The 14,150-nt window shown below is 36.2% G+C and overlaps 1 pseudogene; it reads left to right on the top strand.

The window, feature by feature from the left end:
• Positions 1–10,029: 10,029 nt before the first annotated feature.
• Positions 10,030–13,601, top strand: LOC113690480 (UDP-glycosyltransferase 74G1-like; annotated as a pseudogene).
• Positions 13,602–14,150: the final 549 nt, after the last annotated feature.

Here is a 14,150-nt window from a genome sequence, read left to right as displayed (position 1 = left end):
ATATAGCTTACTATAAACTTTCATATTTTTCTTTCTTTTGGTAGAAGAATCCAGTTCATCTATTTAAATTCCGCCTAAAGGTGACAACATTATCCTGCAGCTTCAGAATATAAATAGCAAGATTAGATAAAAATATGAATTACTATGTTTCTTGATCTACATATACAAATTAGAATTGAACTATTTTTTTATTGCAAAACCATCTTCCTAATCAAAATTGAATTTTCTAACAATTTTTTGTCAAGTCACACTCTAGGCCGAAAGCCTCAATTATGACTTCCACCACCAGCTGCAATCCTTGTATACCAACCCAATTGATACTACAACACTTGAGTACTTAAAAAACAAACAAAAATTAACTTTAGTTTAAATATATACAAAATCTTATTGGATCTTTCAATTAAATTGAATAGGCCATAAAATAATTGCAAAAAGAAAGAAATGGAGAAAAACGGAGGTACAAGAATGCCTAGCTAGATTTGTCTTGGTGGAAACATCACATGATATATCTTTCTCCTAAAAAAATACACAAAATTGTAGATAATTACAAAATGGAACCAAAAAAACAAAGAAAAGGAAACAAAATGTGAAGTCAGAAATCTAATCATGGGAGGAGAAATAAAAGATTGAATTTTTGTTCTATTATTCATAGAAAATGATCATTGGTATAAAATGAATTCTAAGATATTTTAATATTTCACCTTTTATCCATAAAGAACTACCAAATAAAAACATCATCCTATAAATTTAACAAACAAATGCCAGTTGGCTACAACATTATGATCAAAAAATAGAGCAAACATGAGAGATTAGAGATAAAGAAAAAAGGAAGAAAAGAAAATGTAAAATGGGATAAAAATAATAAAGAATTCTTTTTGCTAAGTAGCTATCATACTGACAAAAAAAAAAGAACATGGCAACAATCTTAGTTAGATTAGTTTTAAAAAATAAAAAAGGTAAGGGATGACAACAGTTATTGCAAGAAGAAAAAGAAGAGATGGAGTTGATTTTCTCAAGGAGAAAAAATATTTTAATCCTTTAGCCCAATTGAATCAAAAAAGGGAAGGAAAAATTTAGGTAAAATAATCAAAGGTCCACTTGTCAAAAATATATGCAATACATGTGTCAAAAAGATGGTTAGCTACAGTAACTTGGATTTCTTTTTATATACAAGGTAGATTTTGAAGGGAAAAAAGAAAGATAAAGAAAAAAAGATAGAAATAAGGGTTGTGGAGGAAAAATTCAACTAAAAAAAGGAAACCGCCACTTGTCAAAAGAAGTAACTATACACATGGTAAAAAGAGAAGTTGCTGCAGTAACCTTTCTTTCTTTTTATATACAAGGTAGAAAAGTTTAGCTAAAATGACCAAGAATCCACTTGTCAAAAATATGTACAATACATGTGTCAAAAAGATGGGGTGCAATAGTAACTTGGCTTTTTTCTTATATAATAGGTAGATATAATAGTAAGATAAGATATCCGACTTTCCCGTAAAATCTCTTTCAAATCAGAAGAGCCGTGCTTCAATTTTTCTATTAACTATTATGAATGTCCTTTCGTCTTTTTACTTTTTGAGTCGTTGGGAGTAGGGCTGCAAACGAACCGAGTCGAGTCGAGTTTTGAGCTAATCGAGCCGAGTCTCGACTGAATTTTACCAAACTCGAGCTCGAGCTCGAGCTCGACGAGCCGGCAATTTTCAAGCTTGAGCTCGACTCGAATCAAGTCGAGCCGAGCTCGAGCTCGAAAAAAATAAAAAATAATTATTTTGTTTTTTAAAAAATAAATAAAATAATATATTTTTTCTTAATAAATAATAAAAATATTAAGGATATATACGTAATTTTACTATGAAAATAAAAAATATATATATATAATATACGTAATTTTATTATTAAATAAAAATAAAAATAAAAAATATATATATACTCAAGCTCGCGAGCCGGCTCGCGAGCTAACGAGCTTAATATTCTGAGCTCGAGCCGGCTTGAACTCGAGCTCGACTCGAGCTCGATATTAATCGAGCTCGACTCGAGCTTGACTCGAGCCGCTTGCGAGCGGCTCGATTCGTTTGCAGCCCTAGTTGGGAGGAGTTGGGAAAAGGACTGCCAGCCTATGATTAATTAATAAAAAGAGTTTATGGTTAATCGACTCATTGTAAAGGACAGAAGTACTAATGTTTTAAAATTTGTATTCATAAATGTACACGATCAAATTTTATACATTTCGACCACAAATTAATACGTACGACTTCTTTTTTTCTTTTTTGTTTTTTGATAACAATGATAATTTTATGCCAATATCTGCACTAATGATAGTAAGTACATCAAAATATGACAAAGATGCATAGATATAAAAATCAACTGATACAGCAAATCTGGAGAATAATAAACTTATTTTATTTTTGTTTTTGGGACAAAAACTTGAGTTTACATTGTCTTCATTAATTAATGTTTCCAGCAACTAACTCATGTTGGCTCAATTAGTAAGAATGTATGCTTGTCCTGAAGAATGTCCTTTTCCGTAATGATGACTTGAATTGAAAACACCCAAACTTTTCTTTACCAAAATGAAAAAAACTAATGCTCCTCGCATGCCCTTCCGGCCAATTTTCTTTGGTATCTATCAAGCAGTAGGGTAGATGCTTGAGGAAAGATAAAACATTATGTTTATTTCAAAACTTGAGAGACTTATGATGCAAATAATTTTAAATCTTCCAAATATAAGAGTTGTATTAGAATAAGGAAACTAATTCCTATTGAAAACTAATTTTAAGTTTCTGGTCATCTTATTTGTCTATAAATATTTATTAAGCTTTTGGTAGCAAGACTAATCGACATACAAATTACCTGAGATTTTTTAGAAAAATATTGAAAGGAAAATACTCAAAATTCGTCCAAGAAAATAAGAAAAAATTCACGTCTCTTATTTCTCTCACTTAGGTGGATTTTTCATATTAAAAAACTAGGGTTTCTCTTGTAAAATTTATGTGACAAGTTTTGGCAATAGTTAGCACTAATCTAGCAAAATTAATTTAATCTTGGAGGTTCTAACTAAGAAAGTTTATGTTGATTACCATTAGAGGCTAGACCCATGTGCGGTTACATAGATCTCTTTGCCATCCTGTGCTTCAAACTCCATGGCTTTAAGAAGATTTTCACGGGTCGAAAAAATCTTTTGAAACAAACTCTATGTCATGTGAACTTAATTGAAAGATGATCTATTAAGGAATAAAAAATTTTAATTTTTTCGCTGTGCATGCTCGTGCGATTCCCTACAACTATGTGCCAGGCAAATGCAACATTCCTATTTTTCAATTTATACTATATTCTAGAAGAAGGAAAAAAAAAAGAAAAATTCAAGAGCAAAGTTGGTGTTTTCAGATAGTAAATTATTTGAAATTCCTTTTTTATTACATTATAATTAAGCACGTTACTAGGAATTAATAAGATGCCTAAAGTGGTGGATCTTATACATGATGGATCTTATACATGATCTTACCAAAATCATTCTCAGATTAAAAAGCATGTACTTGTACTAGTACTAGTATAAAGTCCTTGCTGTTCAAATTTATCCACCGCTTTCATTTCTTAGACCATCAAAAACCCCTCCACAAAACGCTATACACAGTGGCCAATAGCACTCCCTTGACACCACAACATGCGTGCCACCAAAGTGAAACATCCTCCCCCACCGCACTACAACAAATCCCAGGCAAATCCATTGCAAATTCAGCACCAAAACTATACCAAAATGTCAAATTCTGTTCCTTCACTACTTCCCTTGACCTCTACCCACTCCCCCTCCCAAAAATGCCTTCTTGCCATTCCAAAACGCAAACATACTCCATTACATCAGAATTTTGTCCCAGTTCATTTGCCCCAGAATGATAAGAAAACAACGCCTTCAACTCCCTGGACAGCTTTTGAAGGATTGTTCTCTACAAGAAATGCATCAAGCACGTAACTTCTGGCCAAATATGTATCTACTATTTCAAAGACATCACAAATCCTTCTTCTAGTTAAATATGTCTCTATCCTGATCCTGATTATTGTAACTTTTCAAAGTATTAATGCATCTTTTCATCAATCCAATTCTTTCATTTAGAATTAAAAAATACATATTGTAATCTGGAATTCTGGTGTTATCTTCTTCATTCATTAGCCCGGTTAGCTTTTCTCTTACAAGACTTCAATCACCAATTTCCTTCCTATGAATTTCAATCAGCTGGGAGTTTGCAATTCGGGTTTGTTTTATGTTGAGATGAACTGTAGGTAATGTTGGGTTAGTTTTTGTGTTTTTTTTATGAATGTTTAACTAAAGCTTTGCACCTAGTCTCTCACATTTTTGATCAATAGTGAGGTGGTTTACCACTGTTATCCTTTAAAAATTGGGCCTGACATGTGTACTGAGTGAATTCCAGCCAAATTTTGCTCGAAAAAGTAAAAAGAGGCCAAATGTGATATTTTTTGTTTATTAAGAATTAAAATTGATCATTTTTATTTTAAAGGACTAAATTTTTACATCAGCGCAATATGTGTGGAGAATTGGTGCAGCTCTCCCTATTTTGAATATCTCACCCACGTGTGAGTGTCAGCAGTAAGAAGAATCTCAAAGTCATTTATTTTTTTATTGCAAGTTTCCTAGAGCAGTGTGAGATAAGGTCCAGAATCTTTGTTTGCTATTTAAAGGTGTAATGACTTGGACAGAGGAGGTTCAGTGGCGATGTAGACATTGCAGCACAAACTGCTTTGACCATAGAGTTAAAAGGCTTGCTTTTACTAATTGCTATGTCAGTTTACTTTATTTGGCAGGCAAGAAACAAGTGTCATTTCCAGCATTTGAGACCATCTACTCTGGGTGTGGTTGCTGCTGTTAGGTTCATGCGTAAACGATTAGTCCCACATTGGTTCGAGAGATAGATAAAGAACGGTTAATATGTAAGTAAGGGTTCGAGACCTAATAGCTTAAGGTTTTGGATTAGAGTTGGGTTCCTGACTTACATATTAGCCTCTTTGGCAGACTCTCTCGAGGTGTTTCCCCCTAACAAATTAGTATCAGAGTTTCAAGTTGTGAGACTGGGTTACTCATGGGCAAGTGGATTCTTCTCGGAGTTGGACCGGTGAAAAATTTTCTTCTTGATGGTGGACCGAAGTGCCAAGAAATTTGGTTAGTATTGGACCAGATGTGCCATGGGTTTGGCAGGGGTCCAGTTGGTGTTAGACGAAGGAACCAAGGGTTGGTAGGGGTCCAAAATGCAGTTTGGATGTTGAAGAAGAGTGGGTCCATGTTTGGGAGAAGAGGTGACCTTGGTGATAAAGGTGGGCTTGCATTGAGTATTAAAGTAGGGTCGAAGAAGGGGTTGTAAATTTGGGTTTAATGTGGGGGTTACTCATGAAGGGGGAGATTTGTTAGGTTCATGAGTAAAGGGTTAGTCCCACATTGGTTCGAGAGATAGATAAAGAGCGGTTAATATGTAAGTAAGAGCTCGAGACCTAATAGCTTAAGCTTTTGGGTTAAAGTTGGGTTCTTGACTTACGTATTGGGTTCTTTGGTGGACTTTCTCGAGGTGTTTCCCCCTAACAGCTGCTGTGATTAACGACATGCAGCTAGTTGATGCTTATTGGAGTAAGATTCCATGCACTAAAGAGAACTGGGAACTGGCAATAGAGTTGGGTATAGAACATAACTGTTTTCTTTGATAAGTACTACTCGCTTTGTTTTTCTCGCTAATCCTTTTTTGACAAGTAAAATGTAGTGAATGTAGATACAAGGATTCTCCCTCCTTTGTGAAGCTTTCATAGTTCATCAGTAAATGAAAAGCTTAATTTTGCTCGAATAATTTTATTTTTTAATCACCTTTATATCTCACATGCAACAGCATTATAAAATGCATTAGATAGTGTTGTTTGATAGGGTGCATTTTAGTGGGATATTTTGGACATTATTGCTTAATTGTTTAGGTTAATGGGTAGAGAGTTCACCTAATCTATCACTGAATTTAATTTGGCTCTTGGGTTTATTGACATTCCCTACTCCCAGAGTGAGGAATATATGCACAGTTCGTGCGAATACGCGGAGCCATTTTACTGTCATAACATTGGTTATTGGAGAGAGTTGTCGGTTGACCGACACAACTACGACCCCAGCCAGTCTAAGGCATCTTATCTTAAGAGCCCTGCCTACCGTTATTTACATAGATTTATGGCTTATAGTTTCTCTGGTAGAAAGGACAGTTCGGATACTTTGACCAAATCCGAATTCTTTTTCATTTGGTGCATGGTTATTCGGAGGAAGGTCAATTTGGGTTGCTGGTTTGCCCTCCACCTCCGAACTGTCTTAAGTAAGAAGAATAAACCATTAATCTTGGGCTCTTTTATCACTCAATTGGCTGTAAATCTTGGGGTTTTGGACTTGAATAATCATAATTTGCATCAGGCATGTACTATGGAACTCCTAGATTTAGTTTGCTTGGAAAAAATGGGTCTTGTGCAACAGGTGAATGGCGTTTTTCAGTTCGCCCCCCGGGGCCAATCTATGTTGCTCCGAAGCACAAAGCTTCCAAATCCACTGCTTCGAAGGCCGGTGGTCCTCCCACCGATGCCCCTGGACCGTCCTCGTCGGCCCCTCCACCGTCTTCCTCCGCCGATAGCCAATTTGCAGCCCTTCGGTTCCAGATGCAGCACATGGACACTCGTATGGAGCGGATGGAACTTCAAATGGCCGGAATGGCCCAGAATTTGGCGCAGCACCTCCACCACGTGGGTTTCCAGCCGCCATTCCCTCCACAGCCTTAGTTCACTTCTGCCCTCCTCCGTTTAGGGAAGTGTCGTTGCCCCTTTTTCTCAGTTTTGCTCTTTATTTGCTTACATTGGGGGCAATGTAAGGTTTAGGTGTGGGGGAGGGTTAACTATGCTTTTAATGGAGTTTTTAGTTGTTTGGTTTGCATTCTTGCCTTATTAGTTAAACGGTGATGAATGCGATTGAGATATGAGTATTAGTAGTAAGTTCATGCCATGGGATGTTCTACTATTTCTCAATAATGAATTGATTGATGAATATGCTGAACTTGACATTAATTTGATGACTTGTGCAATTTTTGAGCCTAATTTTTCGTTTGTTGAGTGATTAGAGCACATGGTTTGTCACTTTAGAACTTGCTCGGTTATGCATGTCAAAACAACATTTAAATGAGTTTAATGCATTAAAGTGATAGGGCACCTAGGATTGAACCATTTTTGGACTTTTTAAAAAACCAACCTTTAGTTTATTTACCATTATGGAGCCAAGTTGGGCCTTAAACCTTATTCTTCGCTTGATACCCTAATTTTTAGCCGTAAAACCTCTTCTTAGACTCTCTCTCTTTGAATCTCGTGTAAAGAAATGCTTTGATTTCGTTACATGGAAATTTGGAGTATTATTTGAGAGGCATTACATGTATACTTGTGGAAGGAAAAAAAAACAAACAAAAAAAACAGAAAACGAAAAAAAGAGGTAAATGCAGGCAATCAATTAGTGAAGTTGACTCTTATGGTGTTGGTATTTATTCAAAAAAAAAGGGAAAAAAAAGACGCAAAAGCAAGAGAGAAAAATGTGTGAAAAGAAAACAAGAGAGGAGAAATAGATGAATGGAAAAAAAGGAGAAAAAGAAAAGTCAAAGGTTGTGGCGAGGGCCGATGGTTACTTCACTTGGGGGATTGTTGAGGTGTTTTGAAGTCCCAGATGTGCAAGAATCTGTGTGATGAATTTCTGAGCATTTTCTTTATATTTTTACACCCGTTGAACCCTTTTTATCCTACCTCCTCACCCCAGCTCCATTACAACCTTGTAAAGCCCCTTGATTGATGAATTTAAATTCACAAGTGCGTGGTGGCGATATGATATATGAGCAAGCTTATGATAGTGTCATTCTATCATGTTGATTTGAGAGCCATCTTATATACGTATCCTATACACTTTGGAGTGAATGAGTGCACTTTAAACTGCGAGAATTGTTGATTTGGTATATTCTGATTTCGATGAGGTTATTGGGGAATTTGGAATGCTAATTTTTGGTATGAACTGCTATGAACTGCTTAGTATCTTGTTTGCACTTCTGAGTTAATTATGCTTGAGGGCAAGCATAGTTTAGGTATGGGGGAGATTGATAGGGTGCATTTTAGTGGGATATTTTGGGCATTATTGCTTAATTGTTTGACTAAATATCTCATTAATTGGGTGGATTCTACTGATATATTGTTTTGGTGCCAATGGCAGGAGTTGATGCTGAAAAGTGCTTTAAATCGAAATTTGGAGGATTCGTCGTACGTGGGCCACTTCAAGTAGTGGGGTCCGCTTGAGAAGCTGAAGAAAACTAAATTGTAGTAGACTTTATTTTATTTTATTTTTAGGGAGTTTTGTTTTAATTTTTGGAAGGCCAGTTTCGGATAAGAAGGAAATCTTTTCCTCTATTTTGGGAGACTACTTGTTGAGGGGATTTCCGTTGGCCTAGGTTGAACTCTCATTATTTTTCTCTGCGTTTTTTTAATTTTTTGGCTCGGCCGTAACTTAAAGGGGAGGTTTTTTCCTTGTGTAAAAAAAAGCTTCTCTCTCGTAGCTTTTGGTTGAGCAATCAGGAGAGAGGCCATTATTATTGACTTTTGGAACTCAATGCTTTATACTTGGCTTTGACCGAAATCAAGCAATTGGAAAACCTTTCTCTCGTACGTCTTGCTTAGCAATTAGGAGAAGAAAGCAATTGAGCCGCCATTGTTGACTACTATTCTTGCTTTCTATTTTCGGTTGACGAAGAAATTGAATTGAGAGTACGAAATTCTTTGTTCTTTTCTTTCCGGGGTTGACCGACTCTAGAGGCAAGATTTGATGGCTCCTGCCGCATACAATCGCTTGGGCTGTTCTCAAATTATGGGGATCTAAATCCCTAATTCTAATCAAGGGGGCAACTGACGAATTGGTTCGGTGATTACTGTGAGATCTAAATCGCTTTTAATTGATTCTTTCATTTAGTGGTATTTATATGTTCCTTGATTTTAATTATTAAAGCCTTGTGTATGATTGGTTAGTGTGCAATAATTAATTATTCATATAGGCTATTTTGCTAATTAGGGGGATTGAATCCGTAATTGTTCGATTACCTCTATCTTAGTAGCAACTGGCGTAATTGGATTTATGTCAGGGAAATATATGACCTAATTTAAACAAACCCTCGTAGCGTGTTTGTTAGTTAGGATTGGGCTTTTCTAAAGCTTAATGCAAACCAGAAATTAAATTCTACGGTCGTACCTAGGATCATTTTTGGGTTAGAGAAATAGTCAACAGTCGTACCTTGACTATCGATAAATTAAGGAAGGGTTGATTGTTTATCGCGTGCATGACAACTATAACTAATCTATTAATGAATGTTGGAATTATTTTTGCATCAATGATCAGTGCATGAACCAATTCTGAAGTGTACCCTTGGCTAGAGCTCTCCTAATTATTTCTTTTAATTAATTACTTTTCTGCAGTTAAATTGTTTAGTTGGCATTTAATTCTAAAATCCCCTATTTGTTGTGACTTGAAAAGAATAAATTTCTCGCTAGTCCCTGAGGAGACGATCCTACTTGCCACTGTCTACTAGTTAGTGAATTCAGTTAAATAATTAATTCAGGTATATCGGATTAAGCAAACTCTTCGGGAACATGGTGAATCAAATAACCCATTGCACACCTAGAGTCCCTGCTCCAGTACTCGAATTGATTATTAATTGCTTCAAGTGGTAGTTAGGTTTGATTTATTATTATTGCACAGGTTCGGCACCTGTCATTGTTCTATACATTTTTCCAAATAATCTAGAATTTTGTTTTTGGTGAACAAACTTAATCAACACTCCGTTGGCCCCGTGGCAATGGACAATACCACTTACCAGTCGTGTTTTCTTTTGTTTTCTTTACATTTTGTTGATCCACTCATAGAAGGTACAAGTACAAGTGTACAACCCCTCGAGCTCACAAAGCAGTCCATACTCAAGAGTCTCTTCGTCATAGCAATTAATGGAAACTTACAGAGCTCGTTGCTTGATATTGCCATTCCCCATCCAAAGTCACATAAACCCAATGCTCCAATTTGCTAAGCATTTGCAACATGAGGGCACCAAGATCACCCTCGCTACAACCAATTTCTTGTTTAAAACACTCGATGAAGTCTCGGTTCTGTCTCAGTGAAAACCATATTTGATGGATATGATGAGGGAGCAAATGGAATTGTACCGGAAATCTACTTTCGTAAATTTCAAAAGGTTGGCTCAGAAACTTTGATTGAGCTAATCTTGAAGCTTCAGGATTTGGGCTGTCCTGTTGATTGTATCATTTATGATTAACTTTTGCCTTGGTGTCATGGTTCGCCATCGCGTCGCAGTCGCGTCGCAGTCGCGGTTGTTCCACATTCATCGCGACATATCGGTTAAATATCGGGTGATATGCATATTATAGTACATAAAAAATTTCAAAAATTTTGAAAAAATTACTAAAAAATAGAGAATTTCATTAAAAAATTGTACATAATTCATTAATTTTAATTTATTGTGATTACATAAAATATTTTAATTTTAATATGTACATTGCGATAGCTAACACTTATGAAGTATACCATAACATATTGTAATGTTAATTTATTTAGTGAAAAATGAAGAATATTTATTTAGTGAAAATGGTTTTCTTGAATTATAATAAGACTTAAAAGGATTTTGGCCTTTTCATAAAATTATTTTATTTTGAAAAAGACAAGAAGTAGTTGCATAGTAGTCATGGTTAAACCAACATAGTAGAGAATATTCCAAAAGATAATTTTATCTTCAAAATTCACGAAAAAAGACTCATATCTTAACTAGAAAAAGAAAAAGGCTTCAGAGAAAGCCCCAAACTTCAATATACTTAAAAATCAAAGCGTTCCATAACTTCTATATCCCTTGTTGGATCGTCATGAATCGCCCAGTTTCGGCTGATTTCTTGTCTCGCTGAATTGACTTGGCTAATATCGGTCGAGTCAGCAGGAGTCAACTCGGAGACAGGTTATTCATTGATGTTGCTATCAATCTCGTACTGGCAAGCACTGTTCCAGTTACATATCATCCGAGTTATCTCGGAATCGGGTGATATGGCGAACCATGCTTGGTGTCTAGATGTAGCCAAGGATCTTGGCGTACGTGCGGGTGTGTTCTTCTCTCAATCTTGTGCTGTCAATAACATCTACTACCATGTCCACAAAGGGTTTTAAAACTTCCTCTAGAGGAGAATGAAGTGGACATTCCTGGTTTGCCACCACTTCTAGCTTCAGATCTGCCTTCTTTAGTGTCTAATCCGGGTCCATATACAGCAAGTTCTCAGCTGGTTTTACATGACCAATTGGAAAAAATTGAAGAAGCTGACTGGATCTTATTCAACACATTTCAGAAATGGTTCAGGCACTGATCATTGATTCACAGATAATTCCACATTTATTAATAGATTAGTTACAGTTGTCATGCACGCGATAAACAACCAACCTTTCCTTAATTTCTCGATAGTTAAGGTACGACCGTTAACTATTTCTCTAACCCAAAAACAACCCTAGGTACGACCGTAGGATTTAATTTCTAGATTGCATTAATAATTAGAAAGGCCCAATCCTAACTAACAAACACGCTACGAGGGTTTGTTTAAGTTAAATCGTATGCTCCCCTGACATAAACCCAATTACGCCAGTTGCTACTGAGATAAAGATAACGAACAGTTACGGATTCAATTATCCCTATTTAGCAAAATAGCCTATGTGAATAATTAAATATTGCGCATCTATTCAATCACTCACACGAGCTATAGCAATTAAAAGCAGGAAACATATAAATACCAATAAATTAAGGAAGCAATTAAAATAAATTAGATTTCACAGTAATTGTTGAACCAAGTCTTCAGTTATCCCCTTGACTAGAATTAAGAGGTTAGTCCTCCATTACTGGAGAACAACCATGCGAAAGAGCTAAGAAAAGAAAACTAAAACTATGCTAAAAGCCTAAACTAAAACTATTGATTCATAAACCTCTCGTACGTTTCTCCCTTTTTAAAGCCAAAAGGAAGTCTAATGCTATCTCTAGTGGTCCCCACACCAAATTCAAAGTCTTGTACGTTTCTTTTCCTAGAGTCCAAATGACTCATGCTTCTTATCCGTGGTCCCCGCACATGTGGACAAAGCCTCCAAAGTACTTGTTGTTCCAAGTCTCTTTACGTTGCTTTCTTTGAAAAGCCCAAATGACTAAATGCCTTGCACTAGCTTGTGGTCCCCACCAATTCAAGGACCTAAAGGTTGAAGCCCTTAGAAGTCTGCATTTTTCCATACAAGTCCCTCCTTTTTAGTAATTTTCTGCTTCACTCCTGAAATTGATTCCAAATACCAAATATGAGTAAATATCAGCAATTAACACAATATTTGTCAGGGATAGAAGGGGAAATCAATAATAAATTTGCTAACAAATTATACCCTATCAGTTCTTCTCTCAATCTTGTGCTGTCAATAACATCTACTACCATGTCCACAAAGGGTTTTAAAACTTCCTCTAGAGGAGAATGAAGTGGACATTCCTGGTTTGCCACCACTTCTAGCTTCAGATCTGCCTTCTTTAGTGTCTAATCCGGGTCCATATACAGCAAGTTCTCAGCTGGTTTTACATGACCAATTGGAAAAAATTGAAGAAGCTGACTGGATCTTATTCAACACATTTTACAGGTTGGAGGAGGAGGTAACAGACTTGAATATATCTCAGTTTTACTTGTCTAAATTATGGGCTGGCTCGTGGCATATCTAAGTCCTTAATGACATGCTAAGATAGCTCCTTGTCAAATAAAATCTAAAAAGAATTTGTTTGTACTACTGTGAATTTTATTTGTTTTGTATTGCTTAATTAGGTGAATGGTTGGATGGCAACAATCCTACCAGTAAAGACAATTGGACCAACTATTCCTTCCATGTACATAGACAAGCGCCTTGAAGATGACAAGCAATATGGTCTCAATCTTTTTAAACTGATGATTAATGCTTGCATTTCATGGCTAAATGAAAGGTCAATTAGTTCAATCGTCTATGTAGCATTTGGAAGTTTGGCAGATCTTGATGTTGAGCAGATGCATGAATTATCATGGGGCTTGAGAACTAGCAACTATCATTTTATGTGGGTGGTTAGAGAATCAGAATCAAAGAAGCTGCCAAAAGATTTTGTAGATGAAACATTTGACAAAGGGTTAATAATCTCATGGTGTCCTCAGCTTGAAGTTTTAGCCCACAAATCTATAGGGTGCTTTATAACTCATTGCGGGTGGAATTCAATATTAGAAGCCTTAAGTTTGGAAGTTCCAATGATTGCAATGCAACAATGGACAGAACAAAGCACAAATGCCGAGTTTGTAATGGGAAAATGGGAATCAAAGCTTAGCCAGATGAAAATGGAATTGTTAGAAGAGATGTCATTGGTCAATGCATAAGCATAGTGACGGAGTGGGAGATAGGACAAGAGATTAGGAAAAATGCAAAAAAGTGGAAGGATTTGGCAAGACAGATTAGGGGCAGGAGCGGTCATCAGATCGACCGCTCCTGAACGGTCTCCTCACAAGACCCAAACGTGAGGCGAGAAATATTCCACGTCAGGAAGCCTTCAAGAGGCCCAAAAAAAAAAGCAGTTCCAAAAAAAATGTTTAGCCCAAACGGGATCATGACGGACCAAACGGAAGAGTTTCAATTTTGAAAATGAAGTTGAAAATTTAAATTAGCTGCACAAAACAAAACTGAGGGAAGAGAGTAGGCGTCCTGCCGAAGGTAGCAATTGATAGAAAACTAGGTGGAGAGAGTTGGGGTATGGTGTTGCATGAATAAGGAAGAAAGTAAACAGTGCAGTGTGAGTGTTGTATGCATTTTGAAGCTGGGTATGAGAGTGTTGTATCCATTTTGAATGCGTGCAAGGCAGGCGGCAAGGTAGAAGCAAACAGAGAAAATTCATCATCTCACGAAGTCAGATTTTGTCGTTCAACTTAATAATGTCGCACCCCATTTTCAAAATAAAAATAAAGTGTTTATGAAAATGGATTGTTGATTAATTTTTGAGTGAAAATGAGTTTTTTATTTTTAGAAAATGAATAACGAAAATGGG

Source organism: Coffea arabica, chromosome 1e (assembly GCF_036785885.1).
Source record: "Coffea arabica cultivar ET-39 chromosome 1e, Coffea Arabica ET-39 HiFi, whole genome shotgun sequence".
Lineage (NCBI taxonomy): Eukaryota > Viridiplantae > Streptophyta > Magnoliopsida > Gentianales > Rubiaceae > Coffea > Coffea arabica.
This window is presented reverse-complemented; position numbering and strand designations above follow the sequence as displayed.